The 20,688-nt window shown below is 44.4% G+C and overlaps 1 pseudogene; it reads left to right on the top strand.

Moving 5' to 3' along the window:
• Positions 1–20,688, top strand: part of LOC134908894 (cytochrome P450 2K6-like) — an 81,390-nt pseudogene that overhangs the window by 29,699 nt on the left and 31,003 nt on the right.

The raw sequence follows: 20,688 nt of genomic DNA on the forward strand, positions 1-20,688 counted from the left end.
ACTTTCCTATCCATTGTGCCAACTGTATTCTTTATTTATCGAACGTCCTAGTGGATACTGGGATGACATTAGTACCATGGGGTATAGATCAGGTCCATTGGAGCCTGACACTTTAAGAAATCAATAGTGTGTGCAGGGTCCTCCCCTCTATGCCCCTCCTGCAGACTCAGTTTAGAAAAATGTGACCAAGGAGCCGGTGCGTTCTGTTGCTCTCCAGAGAGTTTTCCTCAGAATTTGTTAGTTTATTATTTTCAGGCAGCACTGGTTGGCAACTTGGGGAGGGGGGACCGAACCAGCTTCCTATAGAGTTAATGGTTGGTATGCCCAGTGCCCACTGACAGGACACTGAGCTCCTGAGGAACTATTTCTCATGCCTCAGGGTGTGAGCCCACGGCAGCAGCATGCTGCCACCCCTAACAGATACCGAAGTAGACGCGGTGCGGTGAGTACTACACCGGGGTCCCGGTTAGCGGGTCCCCGGTGACAATGACTGCATTAGGGCGCAGCGGTCACTGAGCCTCGAGCTGCGGTGCCCGCTGAAGACCCACACTGGCGCTGAAGTAAAAGGGATTGTGTGCTGGTCCCAATCCTCTCTGTGTCACTCCATTCAGGGCTGTCTGGGGTTATTGTGCTGTTTCACTAATGTGTTGTCACTGCACTGTGTTACTCATTAACTCTGTTTTCTGCTATAAGCATGTCTGGGAAAAAGTCTGTGTGTCCCTCTTGTAACACCAAATTTACATCCTCTTCACAAGGGTATCTCCTGTGTACCCAGTGTTCTCTGCCTTCACAAAGTAGTGGCTTGCAGGAACCTCAGTGGTTAGTATCATTTAAAACAATGATTACTAATATAAATTCAGAGTTAGCTGCTGCAAAGCAAGAAAGGCAGACCCTGAAACAGTCTGTAGATGATTTCTTGGTTAAGACTGCTGACCACAGACAGGCTACTCAGCCCCCTCTGGTGGTCTCTCATAAACGCACACTCCCACAGGTGCTCCAGTCTAACTCTGATACTGAAATACTGGAGCTAGATGAGGGAGAACTGGAGGTGCAAGATGACAATGTTCTGTCTCCGGGCCTTTATTTATTATTTATGCTATTAGAGAAACCCTCAACATACAGGATAAAGAGACAGAACCAGAAGAGGAATTGTTTTTTAATGTGAAGCCAAAATCCTCTGTCACCTTCCCTATCTCAAGGGAATTAAACTCCCTTTCTAAAGAGGCGTGGGTGAATCATGACAAAAATTGTATTACTCCTAAACGGTTATTAAATTCCTTTCCTGCTGAGGATAGGAAAGTTTGGGAAAACCCACCGTCCGTGGATACTTCAGTGTCCAGGCTGTCGCGTAAAATCGTACTGCCTGTACCTGGGGCTATCTCTCTCAAGGACCCAGCTGACCGCAAAATTTAAACTACACTCAAATCAATCTATACTGCAGTGGGCGTAGCCCAATGCCCCACTATTGCTTGTGGCTGGATTTCAAGGGCCATGGTAAAATGGTCTGATAATATAGTAAATGGGTTTGACTCCCTACTTCAGGATGAGATCATTCTACTACTGCAGCATATCCAAAATACTGCAAATTTTACAAGTGAGGCAGTTAAGGAATTATCTCTCATTAATGGTCGTGCCACGGCTATGGCGGTCTCGGCTCGTAGAGCCCTCTAGCTGCGACAATGGTCAGCAGATGCTGATTCCAAAAGAGGTCTTGAGAACCTTTCTTTTACAGGGGATGCCCTGTTTGGAGAAGAACTGAACAAGTGGATATCTCAAGTGACTGCAGGTTAAGTCTACCTACTGTATCTGCCGTCTGCTGCACCTCCTGCTAGACGTCCCTACCCTGGGCCCTCCCTGCAGTCCTTTCGTGTGGCAAAATTCAGAGGCAGAGCCAGAGGTGCGTCCAATGCTGTTAGAGGAACTTGCTGTAAGTCCCATAAACCAGCAGCCGTGGACCAGGCTTTCGGATCCTCATCCACAAAGCCCTGCACGTGACAGTTGGCCCCAGCAGCAAGGTGACTTCCAGGTAGGTGCTCGCCTTCAACACTTTACCCATATATGGGCAAAGTCCTGCCGGGATCCATGGGTGAGGGATCTCATATCCCAAGGATGGTATCTGTTTGGATGGTCACCATGTTATGGTCGACAGTCATTAGGTCGCCCACTATTGGTAGACACGGACAAATGGTCGACACATGAAAATGGTCGACATGGCTTTAAAAAAAAAAAAAAAGATTTTTAACTTTTTCATATTTTACCATCCACATGGACTACGATTGGGAATAGTAACCTGTGCCGAGCGCAGTAGTAGCGAGCGAGGCACCTTGCCTGCAGCATGGTGCGCAAAGTGATTCATGCAAGGGGATGCGGTAAACTAATTGGGATTCCTGGTCATGTTACAGAAAAAATGACACCAAAAACAGGTCAAAAAGCCATGTCGACCTTTTAATGTGCCAACCTGTCATGTGTCGACCATTTGTCAATGTCGATATCGACCAATAGTGGTCGACCTAATGACTGTCGACCTTAACATGGTCGTCCATTCATACCGGAATCCCCAAGGATACCGGCTGGAATTTCAGGAATTACCTCCTCTCAGATACTTCAGGTCGGCCTTACCAGCTTCACCTGTAGCAAGAGTTACCTTGCGAAAAGCCATTCAGAAACTGCTTTCAACAGGAGTTATTGTTCCAGTACCTCCTCTGCTGCACACAAAGGGATTTTACTCAAGTCTCTTTGTGGTTCTGAAGCCGGAAGACTCGGTATGGCCGATCTTGAACCTCAAATCCCTGTTCCTGTATCTTCGTGTATTCAAATTCAAGATGGAATCCATAAGGGCAGTGATCTCCGGTCTGGAGGAGGGGGAGTTCTTGGTATCTCTGGATATCAAGGATGCATACCTTCATATCCCTTTATGGCCCCCTCATCAGGCTTACCTTAGGTTCGCTGTACAGGATCATCACTTCTAGTTTCAGGCCTTAAGCTTTGGTCTCTCCACAGCCCCAAGGGTATTCACAAAAGTCATGGTGGAGATGATGCTGCAATTGCGCAAGATGGGAGTCAACATAGTCCCATACTGAGAAATCTCCTGATAAAGGCAGTGTCCAGGGAACAACTGCTACACAGCATCGAATTGACTACTCGCCTGCTCACGACCATGGATGGATCATAAATTTCCAGACGTCTCACCTGGAACCGTCTCAGTGATTTTAGTTCCTGGGAATGATCCTGGGCATGGTATCTCAGAAGGTATTCCTTCCGATGGTATAACTTTCTCCAAAAGCACGGATCTCCCTGTTATGGTGGCTACAAGTCTCTCACCTTGTAGAGGTCGGACTTTCAGTACCCAGTCACCCTCCTGACAACGGATGCCAGTCTCAGGGGTTGGGGTGCTGTGACCCAGGGGCCCCAGTTCCAGGGCAAGTGGTTGAGTCAGGAATCTGCACTTCCCATAAATGTCCTGGAACTCAGAGCAATTTACAATGCTTTTCTGCAAGCCTCCTATCTCCTTCGGAATCAGGCCATCCAGGGGCAGTCGGGCAACGCCACGGCGGTGGCGTGCATCAAACGACAGGGAGGAACAAGAAGCAGGGCCGCAATGTGAGAGGTGTCAAGGATACTCCTCTTGGCAGAAGCCAACGCAAGCTCCATCTCAGCCATATTCATTCAAGGAGTGGACAACTGGGAAGCGGACTTCCTCAGCAGGCACGACCTCTATCCGGGGGAATGGGGCCTTCACCCTCAGGTGTTTCAACAACTGGTTCACCAGTGGGGCTGTCCGCAGACAGACCTGATGGCTTCTCGTCTCAACAAGAAACTCTGTTGTTACTGTTCCAGAATGAGGGATCCGCAGGCTGCAGCAGTAGACCCTTGACGGCGCCGTGGAACTACCAGTTTGTATACCTGTTTCCTCCAATCCCTCTCATTCCAAGTGTTCTAAAAAGACTCAAAAGAAAGGGATAGCGTTCAGGCAATTCTAATTACCCCGAATTGGCCTTGACTGGCTTGGTACGCGAACCTCCTGACCATGTCTCTGGAGAAACCCTGGCCTCTGCCGCTACTCAAGAACTGTTCGTCTATCCAGACTTATTGCGGCTACGTTTGACGGCTTGGAAGTTGAGAGGGAGATCTTAACTAGAAAAGGTCTCCCATCCAAGGTTATTTCCACTATTATCCAGGCCCGTATGGTGGTCACATCCAAACATTACCACCGTATCTGGAAGAAATAGGTCTCGTGGTGCGAGGGTAGAAAATATTTTACTGCGGAATGTCGACTTGCCCGTTTTCTGCTTTTCCTGCACGCAGGTGTTAATAAGGGCCTACGGTTAGGCTCCATCAAAATTCAGATTTCATCTTGCTCTATCTTCTTCCATAAACAACTAGTGGTACTACCAGAAGTACAGACTTTCCTAAAAAGTGTTCTTCACATTCAGCCACCCTTTGCCCTCCCACGGCTCAGTGGGATCTCAATGTGGTCTTGACCTTTCTCCAGTCGGACTGGTTTGAACCCTTACACAGGGTAGACTTGAAATATCTAACGTGGAAGACAGTCACGTTGCTGGCTTTAGCCCCTGCAAGACGTGTATCAGAATTGGGGGCCTTATCCTGTAAGAGCCCATATTTGATATTTCACGAGGATAGGATGGCGCTTAGGACTCGCCGGCAGTTTTTGCCGAAAGGCGCATCGACTTTTCACATTAATCAATCGATTCCGTTACTGTCGGACACATTGGTTGCTCTAAAGTTCTTAGACGTTATGAGGGCTTTGAGGATTTACGTCAAGAGGATAGCTTGTCACAGGAAGTCTGACTCCCTTTTTGTCCTTTATGACAAAAATTGGTCGTCCTGCCTCTAAGCAGTCCATTGATCGTTGGCTCAGGTTGACCATTCATCAAGCCTATTCTTCGGCAGCATTGCCGTTACTGAATTCTATCCAGGCCCACTCCACAAGGTCGGTGGGTTCTTCCTGGGCAGCTGCCCGGGGGCGTCTCGGCCTTACAGTTGTGCCATGCAGCTACTTGGTCTGGTTCGAAAACATTCGTAAAATTCTACAGGTTCGACACCTTGGCCAGAGATGACCTTCAGTTTGGTCAGGCGGTTTTGCAGGGGTCTCAACACTCTCCCACCCATTCTGAGAGCTTTGGGGCTTCCCCATGGTACTAATGTCACCCCAGCATCCACTAGGACGTTAGAGAAAATAGGAATTTAAAACCTACCGGTTATTCCTTTTCTTGCAGTCCGTAGTGGATACTGGGCGCCCGCCTCATCAGTGCTTCGAGTTCCTGCTTACCTGGTTGTAAGTGTTCTTGGTTGGGTCTGCTGTTGCTGTCCCTGTTTCATGTTTGGTTAGCGTTGCTATCTTTTATTGTAGTTAGCGTTGCCTTCCTCTGTTCTGGTTAGCTCTGCTATCTTTGTTATCGTTCTGTGTTGGTTCGTTACCTTACCGCTTTTTGTGTTTATATCCTTCTCTCAAAGTATGTCCGTCTCCTCGGGCACAGTTTTCCTAGACTGAGTCTGCAGGAGGGGCATAGAGGGGAGGAGCCAGCACACACTATTAATTTCTTAAAGTGCCAGGCTCCAATGGACCCGATCTATACCCATGGTACTAATGTCACCCCAGGATCCACTACGGACTACGAGAAAAGGAATTACTGGTAGGTATTAAATTCCTATTTTCAGTGTTATGCTCAATAAAGACTTGTTTTAAAAACAAACAATGGATATCCTAAAAACCTGGACTGTTAGGGTACCTTGAGGACAGAATTTGGGACCCGCTAATGTTAACTATCCTTTTTAAGTATGAAAATGAATAATTTAAGGAAGTAAATCATTTATTATCCAGTAAAAGAACTGTCCTAACATATTTTCATGTTCTCTATTTTATTTTCTAACACGAGGATTCATGATGGTTTAAGCAGAAGAATTGTATGCAGTGATACATCATTAAGAGGTATGTGGCAACAGAGCCGGATTAACAGTAGGGCACGAGGGGAGGTCACCCAGGGAACCCACCCCCACATAACTACATCCCCATCCTGGGGGCAGTAGCGGATCTTGCCACGGGCAAGCAGGACTTTTGCCTGGGGCGCCGCCTTCCGGAGGGTGCCGGCGCCATCCGGAGGGCGCCACACCATGGCAAGATCCGCTACTGCTGTGCCCGCTGTGTCCCGCTGCCCGCTGTGTCCTTCGTGGAGAGGACCTTTACTGTGCGGTGCGCGATGACTTCATCGCGCACCGCACAGCATTTCAGCGGTGCTACTCTACTGTACAGGAGGCGTAACTGACTAAGCCCCCTGTATGAAGCCACGCCCCTATTTCCCGTCCGGGGCGCAAAAAGGGCTAGAACCGGCCCTGCCTGGGGGCACTAATTTTCAACACATTTGCGTTGCTGGGAGTATACATTTATAATAACAATGGCAGTATATCAATTCAATCATTTTATTGGCAGGTTTTTCCGCAAGTTTGTTGTGACCCCCACTCCCCCCCAACATCGCCACAGACCATAGTTCCATAGTCCAGCACTGTGTGGCAGTAAATTTAAAGTGTGCATTATCATACAGGTTCTCTAGTACAGAAATCAATATTTAAAATGCAGTATTGGGGAAGCATTGCCTTTTCAGATGTGTTACACAAAGTGGCTGACTTGTTTATTTGTACACAAATGAATATGTTTTTAAAGGAAAGCACACGGATTTGCCGGACAAGGCGATGGCATCTGTAGGGGGGCACCATTTAGTATCGCGATCAGAGAATTGGGCTGATTGGGGAGGTTCATTACTGAGTATTTGTCAGAGCATTTATACACCTATATAATGCACTGGGCACTATTCCAAACAGATACAGTATATCTGAAAGCTTGACAGGTTCTTTAAAACAAACACGCAGTGGAATGAGAGGGTTGCACTGAACAGTGTATTTTACCATAATGAGTCACACTACTTTGTATAAATTGGTCAGCTGTCCTGGCATTTTTTTTTATTGATAAATTGACCCTTCCCTCTCAGTCTATTTTTGTTATTGGACCACAATAATAATTGGGCTCATCAAAAAAGGAGTGGTATCCCTAATATATTTATAGTTGTTTTGGATAACACGGGCTCGATATTACCTGGTTGAGGCAGGATACAAGGAATGCGCTTCTTGCTCTTACACCAACCTTCAGCAGCGTGATAGTTTTTTCCTCTCCACACCACAACAGAGAGGCAAAGACTCCCACCCCCAGACACTGTACATGCGCAACCAGTGAAAAGTATAGTGATTTACTCTTGGATTGGGCAAATACAGAAACACTGGTATTATTTCACCCTTTCTGATGTTTGCAGGGGTAGATGCATTGCCAATGTTTGTGCAGTTGGCCATTGGTTTTTGTACTGTGCATGGGTCTGTAACTTTCCACTACACTAACTGAATCAGCTCAGCTTTAATGGGGTCCTCCTTAATACCTCTGTGACTTGCTCTACACTTCCATTCACTTCACCATTGCTTGTGTCAATTCTCCCGACAATGGTCACTCCTATCCTCCCGACAATGGTCACTCCTATCCTCCCGACAATGGTCACTCCTATCCTTCCTCCAGTGGTTACTCCTATCCTCCCTCCAACTGCCACTCCGATCCTCCCAAGAGTGGTCACTCCTAACTTTTGCCTGTTTTATCTTTGAGCTCCTGCAATCCATGCGTTCTGGGGAGTATAGTTTCTGACAGGCGTGGCTCCCTGCAGTCCCAATAGTCATGGCTGAATCGGTTGCTAGTGAAAGTAATACCTGCCAAAATGTTAGGTATCACAAAATCGCAATTTTATTTAACAGTGATCCCAATCAATCAGATCATGCTGTGTGTGTGTAGGGGGAAGGGGGGCTTTAGAGACGAAGGGCCTAATTCAAAGATATATTATACTATACCTAAATTCAATATTTATGCAAATCTGTACATTAGTCACCATGCCCCAAAGCCATAGGGTTTATTGAAATCAAATAGGAGCAGTGACGGCTCCAGAGGTGGGGCTGCAGGTCAGTTCAAAATTCAAATAGTGGAGCCACACCAACTGCCTCCTGTCTGACTGGCAGTTGCTATGGCTCCCCTATTTGAATTTTGAACTGACCTGCAGCCCCACCTCCGGAGCTTTGCAAGGGGTCTCTAAGCCACTAGTAACAACACTGCATAATACTTGTTGACACTGGGGCATGAGTAATGTAGCAATCTGGTAATTACCTTTGTGCCGCTATGTGCTTCTGTTTAGCTCTGTAAATGGCCTCTAACTGGTTTTCTCATTTAGTCTCTTTTCAGGTGTCTTGTTTTCTCATGGCGAAAACTGGAAAGTGATGAGAAGATTTACTATTTCAACACTACGAGATTTTGGGATGGGGAAGAAAATCCTTGAAAATAAGATTATTGAAGAGTCGGACTTTTTAGTACAAAAGTTTCGGTCCTTTGGAGGTTAGTGATTTCTCTGTCCACTCGACAGGGAAGGATTTGACTCTTTGAGCAGTATTCAATTCTTTTCACCCCCTTCCATACCTGTTCTGTTTCTGCTGACGGGTGTGGTATAATCATTTCAGCTCGCTACCCCGTTTGTGTTTTGTCATTTAATAGTTTTCTCATTCTAGGAAAACCATTCGAGAACTCCATGATAGTGAACGCGGCTGTAGCCAATATAATCGTGTCCATAGTAGTCGGCCATCGCTTCAGCTACGAGGATCCAGTATTTCTGAGACTGATGTTTTTGGTAACTGAAAACATACGACTTGCAGGAACTCCTATGGCCATGGTAAGCTCAGTAGGCGTTTAGCTGCCTATTTATCATTATGCAACGATGAAATAGTGACCACTACCACCGATGATACTCAGTGATAGCCAAATTTGATAAATATGAGCATAAAAATCAGCTGGTTTATTTATTGACAGAATTTAGGGTTATCACCCCTTGATAAATAGACACTATATTTTCTATCTCTTGCCTACTGCAATTCCTCTGGACACCATTGTATGCAAGTGGTTCTCAAGAATGGTCCTCATGATCCCAAACTGCTCACGTGTTTCAGGTCACCCAGCAGGAGCACAGGTGTATTCATTACTAACTGACACATTTAAAAAGATCCACAGGTGGAGTTAATTATTTCACTTGTTATTATGTGAGAAGACCTGGAAAACAGCCACTGTTTGGGGTCCTGAAGACCAAGTTTGAGAACCTATGCTCCCAGGTTTTAAGGATATCCATGATTGAGATGGTTAAATTAAATTGACTGAGGTACTAATTAAGTCACCTGTGCTCAAGTATGGCTTACCTTAAAACATGGACTGTAGTGGCGGAGTTTAGGAAACTCTGCTATACACAAATGAGGCCCAGCAGGGCAGGACAAGTCCCTGTGGTAGAGGTTCTCAAACGCGGTCCTCTAGGCACCCCAACGATTCAGATTTTAAGTATATCCATGGCTCAACACAGATGGGTTTTTCAAATTGACTGAGGTGCTAATTATGTCATCTGTGACCAAGCATGGATATATAAACCTGGACCATTGGGGTGCCTTGAGGACTGTGTTTGAGAACCTCTGCCCTATAGGCACTAGGGTTACTTTTTCTGCATTGCCTAGGCCTCTTCCCTGCCCTGATCTCCTATTATCACCTTTTTTTATTCTACATCCAGGGGTGGATTGGGAATTCAAATTGGCCGTGCCAAATACTTTGAAAGATGCCCCATGTGGTAGGTGCAGAATATTTGCAGGTAGGTAGGATCAGATTAACAGGAGGTGGGCCGCCAGTGTGGGTGACGGCATGTAGATGGATGTGGAAGCAAGCCCATGTCAAAGTCAGAAAAATATCTCTATGCACACTACCATATTTGCACCTCATACAGGTCCGTGCTGCGCATGCGTACACTCTCCCGTGCGTGCGCATACTCGCTGTCGCGTGCACCCGCAGGCGCACGATGTGCGCATTTACGGTAGAGTTTATGTGATCGTAGCGTGCGACTCAATCGTTACATATTTTCACTATATAATGTATTTTGTAGATCATGGTCCCTTTGATAGATTCTGAAAGTTTAGTTAATGTAGCATGTTCCTGGACAGAGAGATCCCTCTTTGTATTGTACGAAGGGTCCAACAGGGGTCATACAGTGATGTTTAGTATCCATCGGAAGAGTATTTAATTAGCAATATTCCGGTGTTGGTTTGAAGCGGATTAATCGCTCGTGCGAATAGTTATGGACATAAGAAGTTTATGTCCATTTACTATTATTTGCACTTACTTATCCATGCGGCGGGAAACCTAGTTTCCCACCCACCTGAGCAGTTGGAAATCGTCACAGCCCACCTGTATGAATCAACCTATGACCTTTTGTTATGATGCGAGGAGGAATTCCTGTGTCCAATGAACAATGAGATTGTAGGGACCATTGAATTGTATTGTGTGTGGGGCATAAATAGACAAGCCGATCACATCCAGCTCACTCTTCAACGGTTCTCATTGCTGAAAATCGGGAGCTGGATGTCCAGAGGCGCATGCGATCGTTCCCCTTGTGCGTAAGTTTTCTCCGCAATCATATTGTCTTTCTTGTTATTATGGGCCATATCTCTCTCTCTCTCTCTTCTCCTCTTTCTCTTATTTTCCCTTAAAACGTAATTGTATTGTATTGTATTTCCCGTGTAGTTATCTGGTTAGTTAGTCTATGTTATATTGTAGTGTATGACTTGTATTGTATTAATTCTTTTGCAAGTATAACATTCATAATATATATATAAGGCGTTGGACCCTAAGCACGGTATCTGTGTATTTCTTATAGTGTTAAGTATTCTCAGAGCGTCGGTGACGCTCGAACAGCTTTTAAGTTAATAAGGTTATACTGTGCTGCATTTACACTCTATCACTACACTAAGGTCTTACTGCATAATACACTGTTTATGGTTTAGATATAAAGGTTTAACATTGTGAGCGTCAGCGCCGCTGGTGATCTCCTCGTGGTCCCGAGCGTCCGCTACGCTATAGCGAATCATTACGTTAGTCGGCAGCCAATAGCGTGCCTGCCTGTGATCTCTTGGCCGTGAGCGAACGTGACGCTTAAGCGTCTCGACTACGGCTAAGCGATTGTTACGCAACGTGCGTACCCTTACGGTACTCCATACGTAAATAGCGTACAGTGTTCTTAGACCTCATAAAGGGTATTATATAAGATAAATATTTAGCTTTATCAATTGGCTGCTCGTCCAGTCCTTCACATATCTCTGCTAGGTAATTTCAGCAGACATTATCCATCAGCAAAGGGCGGGAGATCATATTCTTCGCAGTGCTGACGGGATAAGCGTCTGCTTCGCTTAGTAAAGGGTGCTGAAGGAATCCGGGAACCGGAGGTAAGAACAACACACTAGTGTCTTTTAAAACTGTTTATTTCTGTTTTGTATACACGCATATATCTGCATTCCTTTTTCGTGTATATTCATATCACTCTCCTGTTTGCCATTGTATAATTGATAAACGTGCTGAGAAAGATTTGTTGCTATTGGTAGTTAAAGAGTAAAAACGATACATTAAGGGGTAATTTGTAAAACACACGCACAGCTTCGCCTGAGATACAAGGAAAGACCTGTGTGGTGCTTGGTAGATGATTACAGTTAAAGATCATCTACATTGATAAACGTGCTAATTGTATTTTTGTATGGCCAGCGTACACGTGTCTCTAACAAAAGGCTGAGACTCGCGAACGCAACACAAAGGCCGACGCACGCAGCGTATATTACGCAACGGAGCGTCTGGGTACGCCCACCGAAACTCAAATCGCACAATAGCATTGTTTTAGTGGGGGCGGTATAGCATAGCCACGTGATAATAGCACAAATTGATTTCAGTTTTTCCAAAACTTAGTTTAAATACCTTACTTTACTGTAATGCCTCTGGGGACAGCTATCAGACTACGGGAAATTATTTTTCTGATCAGAAAACTATAAGAATGATAGTGGGTTGAAAACGGTATGAGTGTATTGAATCCCGCTTTGTGAACTGAGTGATCTGGGTGATCTTTGGTGGAACGTGATGAGCACGGTCTGAGTGAAAACGTGCAACAGAGTGTGATAAAGTTTTCGTTGTATTACGCTCTGGCTGTTTTGGAGCACAGTAGGGAGACTCCAATGATCCTACCATTTATGGGCAACAAGTGTCTATAAGTGGTACGATTGGACCGCACGGTTGTATGTGTGACCAATAACGCAACGCGATATGAGGTAGTATATCCATGCGTAAATCTTGCCCTCATACGTGTTGTAGGGAGCACATGCAAGCGTGATTTGTGTAAAGAAGGGAATTTTCACTGGTCTCTCAGGAAAATCTCTAGAGATAGGGCCTGTAACGGTTACACGTGTCTGCTAAAAGGGGCGGATTCGTTGTACTCGGAGCAGAAGGAGTTCAGTGGAAGAGCTTTAAGGATTTCCACCGTAGACTTCTGTGTTTGGTGCATTTTAGGAAGTTTTTCTGTGTTAAAAAAGGTCCACAATGGAAGCCAAGTGCACAACACAGGGACGTTCAGCAGTCAGGGTTCAGACTGCAGAGGCTTGCAGACCCCGAGGGTCTGCTCGGTTAGTAATGTGGAGGAGGTATGGTCCCCACACTGAGACCTTTTGTGATGAATGGACACGAATGACTGCGGGGGATAAGGCACCATTTCCCGGGATAGGTAGTTTTGACTTAGAGGTATTGCATAATTTAAGGCGAAGGATCTGTCTCATAAAATCCTGGAAACAACGAGTTAAACATAATGATTGTTTACAGATATGGCTACAGGAAAGTGACATGCAAAGAAATGTAACTTACATACCTAACTTTCATCCTGAGAGGAGAGACATGGCAATGGAGAGGATTATGGTTGCGGAGAAAGGCACAATGGGGTGCGATAAAAGTGCACTTAGTAACTATATTAAGAATGAATGTAACAAACGTAATAAGGTTTATAAAAATGAAAGTGTTAAATGGACAACTATTAACCCATGCAAGTCGCACCCCTTGTTAAACTTTCCTCAGGAACACCAACAAGAAAGTGAGCCCAGCACAATGTCGGAGCCTTTTCCAGCAGCCATCACACAAGACATCCAGGTGGACGCGACCAAATCGGTAAAGACTGTAATCAAACCCCCTAACGGAGGGTCAGGTGAGGTCGTGTCCACAGGTACGTATGGTATTATACATCACACACAAACAAATGTACCTCATATCGTGGAATCAATTCAGAATGACGTTACTGGACTTAATCCTGTCAGGGTAATTGCAGTACCAAATGGGAAAACTGACTCTTCAGGAGTCACTCCTGTCAGGAACATCGCCATGTACTGCCCCTTTTCCCGAACAGAATTAAGAACAATTCTGTCTGAATTTCCTGATCCCAGGAAAGACTTAGTTGCTTGTCAAAAATACATTAGAGTGCTAGGAAACACTGCAGAGCCAAATAACAAAGATTGGAGGACAGTTTTGAGGGCATGTTTACCCCCCGATGTTGATTCATTGAAATTTATCGCTGATTGTAAGCTAGATGAGGAAGTACCACTAACAGACAAGTATAACCAAGATAATGTAAAAAGAATCAATCTACAGTTAGGAGTATATTTTCCTACAGTAGTAAAGTGGAATAAAATCTTTACAATAAAACAAAAAGAAGGTGAATCCGCATCAGAGTATTTTCACCGGGCTCTGCAGGATATGGCTAGGTACACTGGTATAGATGACATTGAAACTAACGTACACCACAGAGAGGTAGCTGTGTCTGTATTAATGGACAGCTTAAAAGACACACTAAAAATTAGGGTACAAACCTCTATACCTCATTGGAGAGGTATCTCGGTGGCTGCATTAAGAGAGTCCGCTATCGAGCATGACCAAAATATCCAAAGAACCAGGGAAGCACAGGGAGAGCGGTTGATGGTACTGAGCATCCAAGCACTAGAGGAGGCATCAAGTCGACCGGAACCCCAGGCCCCTAGCACATGGAGAAAGCCAAGGATTTGTTATCATTGTAGAAGAGAAGGGCATTATGCCAGCAACTGTAATAACCCACATAAAGTCAGACCCCCTAGACCAAGAAATGAGCAAAATTATAACACACACAATTATAATCAGGGATCTTTTAGGAAGAATTTTGGGCCACACCCATGATATGTAGTCAGGAAAGGTGATCATTAGGACTGATGGTAAGCCTGAGGTAACGGTTAATAAATTGGGAGGTCATTCACTGAAGACACAGGAATGACAAGGTGAAACGTTGTAAATGTATTTGTGAAAAAAATTTTTTTTCTCTCTCTCTCCCCATCTCTGACGATTATTGATAGGACTCAAACATTGCATATCTACTTGGTCTTTGCAGAAGTCTACCAAACCCCAGCATGACCTATCCGCATCAATGTATTCTGGCCAGATACAGAGGGTGGAGTATGGAGGTGCTGGTGGGAGGGACTGCGCAAGGAAACCATTGGACATGTAGATATGACAGCCTGATGATCTGACAATGTTTTAAAATGTTTGAAATTTTTTTTTTTTCCCTGTTGTTGTTCTCTGTTGATTTATGTGATATATACATATATGAATTGTTCTCTCTCTCTTTTGTTTTTTTTTTGTTTTCTCTCTTCTTTCTCATGTTTTCATGTTTTAAAGATGGTATGTCACACATCAGTTAGACAAATGGTAATGCAAGATTTTTGCTCCTTACAGAGAGATCGCTGGTTTGGAAGGAATATTGCATCACCGGAATGTTCGGTTGGAAGACTGAGAGACAGCACCTTTGAGATGACGACAGAACAGGAAGAACGACAAAGACTAGAGAACTTAATTATCGTAACAAGTTTCTCTCCCCCTCAAACTGGTTTTCCTGTACCCCCATTACAAATTTCTCCTTTTCTCCTCCTGTAAGATGGACTCGCCTCAAGAGACTGTGATCCGTGTTTTCATGTTGACCCTGATGTTGACCAGAGCAGTCTGTTTCGGTGAGAGTACCAGTGAGGTCGAGAAAGAAGTTTTGACACCAGAAAGGTTCCAATGACTAAGACGGAGGTGTAAATTTCCAATAGCAACACAAGCACCGAACAAAGGCGAGTACCGGAAACAATCTAACAGCCATGTTATTTGTAAACATTTTTTTTTTGGATTGTTAGCTGAAGAAAACTGTATCTGTAGGCTCTGTGATAACGTAGTTGAGGACGGGTGCATTAAGAAATGCCAATCCAGTTTTAATATCCACATGGACCGGCATCCATTGAGTGACTATCACTCCTTAGTGGGTAGTGAGTGTTAAATCAAACAGATTGTTGGGTATGCTCTCAAGTACCTCAAGGTCATAGCAAATCAGGACTAGTACCATTTCCTTTAACGGTAGGGGAGGTACTTGAGCTAAAGGGTGGGAGACCGGTGGACAGGAGGTTTAATATCTCCAGTCCTCCTAGTTTGAAGCTCCACCAATATCATGTGGATAGATCCCTAATATGTTTTAACATTACCAATCCCCGAAAGCCGGGAAGTTGGGAAGTGTCATGGAGCAACCAAACCATGACCTTTTCATATAGAGCAGATAGAATGCCTACAGATACAGAACTTATACGCCACATAGCCAGTAGAGAAAAATCTTTCCGATATAGGTATACCCTAGGAAGTAGGATTACGAGAGTTGGAGAGGTATCACCAGGATACTGCGCACATATCGTACAAACTGATACGTGTACTAAACAAATGGGAGAATTAGGGTTAGGAGATTTCACATGGAAGATGTGTAATATGGTTATGTCCTACTCCGTCCCATATGTTCTCCCCGATGATGCATATTTCATATGCGGGAGGAAGGCGTATAAGTGGCTTGCCCCAAACTCTGAAGGATTGTGTTATATTGGAAAAGTACTGCCTGAAGTAATGACTGTATCACATGCCAAAATGAAAGATATACACCGTGTTGCCCAAGCTCCTTATACTCACACCCATTACGAGCACGTAGTTAAACGGCACCTGATAGAAAGAACAGAGCATCCGGCCTCTGACATGATCCATGAATCCACCGGGATTCAGTTTCTAATCGCATTAGACATCACTCGCACCGCCAGAGGAGTGTTGAATTATAAATACATATCTGCGCTCGCAAATTTGTTAGACAATATCACAGAAATGTATGATGACACGTTTAGGTATACTGGAAGAGAACTTCAAGCTTATAAAACAGAACTGGTTCAGCATAGAATGATTCTCAATTATCTCACGGCAGTGACAGGTGGATATTGTGTCACACTGGCAACGCAGTACGGCGTGAAATGTTGCACATATATTACAAATAGTACCGAGGACCCGGTCGAGGTCATAGACCAAAAGATGGACGATATTCTCCAACTGAAGTGGGAATTTCGCAGGAGACACAATCTCACTCTTGCTGCTGTAGGTAATGAGCTGACTGGTTGGGTGTCATGGTTGAATCCGCGAAATTGGTTCTCTGGTTTAGGAGAATGGGCTCAAGGAGTCATAATGGATGTTGGGAAGTTTCTCCTATGTATCTTAGGTGTTATCATAACGATTGGCTTGATATTTAGATGCGGTCAGGCTTTAACGAAGTGTAAACGAAGTACCAGGGTGATGAGTTTAAGGAGTGAGGAAATTGTAATTCCAATGGATTTGATTTATGACCCAAATGTAGAAACAATGATGTGATGAAAATGCGATTTCTATGGTCCGTTTCTTTCACCTGTTTTTCCGTTTTCTCCAAGGTAAAAAGACCCACTTGGACGAGGAATTTGATGATCCTGTATACAGACAACTGATGGATTAAAGAAGAAGTTTTGACAACCTTATACACAGATATTTGATGAACTTTGCCATAGATCCCCAGTTTCCCTAGAAATTTTAAAATTACGCTAGCCCAACACTTTTGTAAATCTATGGACATTGACAAAGCTTTTTGCCCACACGCCTTTTGGCAAAAGCACAAAGAAGACTGCATTCAACAGACACCGAACAAGACTTCAACCGACAAATGTTCATTTACCTGACATAGAATACCACTGCATTTACCGTAATTATGTCTTTTCTTCATCTCTACAACCTTCAGGTAATTACACACATAGTCGATAGGGAATACAGGCACAGATATCAGCAATCACATATTCCCCCATTCATGTATCATCAACTAAAATGTGCTCCCCATTTGTTACAACCACAGCCGAAAAGAGCTCGGTAAAGTTTGACAGCCCATCCACAGACCCGTACCACGGGATAAGAAGGAATTCAAATGTATACTTCGCAATGCCTCGAAGCTTGATTTAAAACACGTACGGCACGATGATACATGACCCTCAAACACGGATTCATACACACATGCTTCTGCTATCTCACTAGGTCATACCCTTTTCCTACCTTCTCCTCTCCTCCCTTACCCAACCATGGAAATGTATTAACCCCTGACATATATTTTTCTCTTTTTGAAATGTTTTAGAAGGTGGCAGTTATTGTTGACTGCCAAAGGGTGGACTGTCAAAGTCAGAAAAATATCTCTATGCACACTACCATATTTGCACCTCATACAGGTCCGTGCTGCGCATGCGTACACTCTCCCGTGCGTGCGCATACTCGCTGTCGCGTGCACCCGCAGGCGCACGATGTGCGCATTTACGGTAGAGTTTATGTGATCGTAGCGTGCGACTCAATCGTTACATATTTTCACTATATAATGTATTTTGTAGATCATGGTCCCTTTGATAGAGTCTGAAAGTTTAGTTAATGTAGCATGTTCCTGGACAGAGAGATCCCTCTTTGTATTGTACGAAGGGTCCAACAGGGGTCATACAGTGATGTTTAGTATCCATCGGAAGAGTATTTAATTAGCAATATTCCGGTGTTGGTTTGAAGCGGATTAATCGCTCGTGCGAATAGTTATGGACATAAGAAGTTTATGTCCATTTACTATTATTTGCACTTACTTATTCATGCGGCGGGAAACCTAGTTTCCCACCCACCTGAGCAGTTGGAAATCGTCACAGCCCACCTGTATGAATCAACCTATGACCTTTTGTTATGATGCGAGGAGGAATTCCTGTGTCCAATGAACAATGAGATTGTAGGGACCATTGAATTGTATTGTGTGTGGGGCATAAATAGACAAGCCGATCACATCCAGCTCACTCTTCAACGGTTCTCATTGCTGAAAATCGGGAGCTGGATGTCCAGAGGCGCATGCGATCGTTCCCCTTGTGCGTAAGTTTTCTCCGCAATCATATTGTCTTTCTTGTTATTATGGGCCATATCTCTCTCTCTCTCTCTTCTCCTCTTTCTCTTATTTTCCCTTAAAACGTAATTGTATTGTATTGTATTTCCCGTGTAGTTATCTGGTTAGTTAGTCTATGTTATATTGTAGTGTATGACTTGTATTGTATTAATTCTTTTGCAAGTATAACATTCATAATATATATATAAGGCGTTGGACCCTAAGCACGGTATCTGTGTATTTCTTATAGTGTTAAGTATTCTCAGAGCGTCGGTGACGCTCGAACAGCTTTTAAGTTAATAAGGTTATACTGTGCTGCATTTACACTCTATCACTACACTAAGGTCTTACTGCATAATACACTGTTTATGGTTTAGATATAAAGGTTTAACATTGTGAGCGTCAGCGCCGCTGGTGATCTCCTCGTGGTCCCGAGCGTCCGCTACGCTATAGCGAATCATTACGTTACTCGGCAGCCAATAGCGTGCCTGCCTGTGATCTCTTGGCCGTGAGCGAACGTGACGCTTGAGCGTCTTGACTACGGCTAAGCGATTGTTACGCAACGTGCGTACCCTTACGGTACTCCATACGTAAATAGCGTACAGTGTTCTTAGACCTCATAAAGGGTATTATATAAGATAAATATTTAGCTTTATCACCCATCATCCACACTGCTCACATTACTGCAAGGCTTCCCCATACAGTAGGTCAGTGTGTAGAGGAAGATGCCTCCTGACTTTATAGTCTGGATCGCTGAGTTTGTGTGACAGTCCCTTCACAATCAGGATGGTTGTCTGACAGTCTATCTCCTACTTGTTCCTGCTGCTTTTATTACCTGCTAGTGACTTAAACTCAGCTGCTCCTTAGTTGGATTCTGGAGTATTGGGCTCTGTTTGGAAAAGAACTGATAAATTCATCTAAGGAAAAAACAATGTGTTCCCTAATGCACACAGAGTGAAAAATATTACTACATAATAGTCAGATAATACTGAGATCTTAGTTGCGTATATCTGCAGATATAGGGTTAAGCCCCCAGGCCGATCGACAAGGCTTCTCCGTCACTGAGGGTCCCTAATACTAGGTATGGGTTCGGGGTGCAGGACCCCATAACGTCGGCACAGGTCGGCTACCCCAGGTCAGCACACAGGTGAGAGTTAATAAGGGTTAATAAGAACCACAGAAGTGCTATGTAAGTGGTGTGATTAAAATAATACAAAAATATATACGAAGTGATAGGGAAAATCATAAGTGTTAATAAAGTGTTGGGGTGTGCCGACCTGAAGCAGCCCAGCCATACCGACACAGAGGCCACCGCACCCCACACCCACCCCATAAATAATTACAAATATGTCTGGGTTAAATTCCCAGTGTAAGGCCACATGGTAATGGCTCCTACAGCATCTGAGAGCCAGCTTGCCTGGAGATACCCCTAGCTTCTCCTATGGCACTCTGGAGTCAGCAATCCCTCCTAATGCTGACCCATCCATGCCTCAGTCTAAATACAATGCACAAAATGGTAAGCTGCTCAATCAGATAGTGATGTCACTCAGGTGCTAAAAGGGAGGGGTAATTCTGTGTAGGAAAAAACAATGTGTTCCCTAATGCACACCGAGTGAAAAATATTACTACATAATAGTCAGATAATACGGAGATCTTAGTTGCGTATATCTGCAGATATAGGGTTAAGCCCCCAGGCCGATCGACAAGGCTTCTCCGTCACTGGGGGTCCCTAATACTAGGTATGGGTTCGGGGTGCAGGACCCCATAACGTCTGCACAGGTCGGCTACCCCAGGTCAGCGCACAGGTGAGAGTTAATAAGGGTTAATAAAAAGCACAGAAGTGCTATGTAAGTGGTGTGATTAAAATAATACAAAAATATATACAAAGTGATAGGGAAAATCATAAGTGTTAATAAAGTGTTAGGGTGTGCCGACCTGAAGCAGCCCAGCCATACCGACACAGGGGCCACCGCACCCCACACCCACCCCATAAATAATTACAAATATGTCTGGGTTAAATTCCCAGTGTAAGGCCACATGGTAATGGCTCCTACAGCATCTGAGAGCCAGCTTACCTGGAGATACCCCTAGCTTCTCCTATGGCACTCTGGAGTCAGCAATCCCTCCTAATGCTGACCCATCCATGCCTCTCTAAATACAATGCACAAAATGGTAAGCTGCTCAATCAGATAGTGATGTCACTCAGGTGCTAAAAGGAATGGTAATTCTGTGTAGGAAAAAACAATGTGTTCACTAATGCACACCGAATTAAAAATATTACTACATAATAGTCAGATAATACGGAGATCTTAGTTGCGTATATCTGCAGATATAGGGTTAAGCCCCCAGGCCGATCGACAAGGCTTTTCCATCATCTAAGGGAAAGCCCAGCAAGTAACAAACTTTTCGGTCCCCACCTAGCTCCAACATGAAATGAATAGCATTCACAAAAAACAAATAGGCCTTTTTCCCCTAATGTCTCCCAATT

The sequence above is a fragment of the Pseudophryne corroboree genome, chromosome 4 (genome assembly GCF_028390025.1).
Source record: "Pseudophryne corroboree isolate aPseCor3 chromosome 4, aPseCor3.hap2, whole genome shotgun sequence".
Classification (NCBI taxonomy): domain Eukaryota; kingdom Metazoa; phylum Chordata; class Amphibia; order Anura; family Myobatrachidae; genus Pseudophryne; species Pseudophryne corroboree.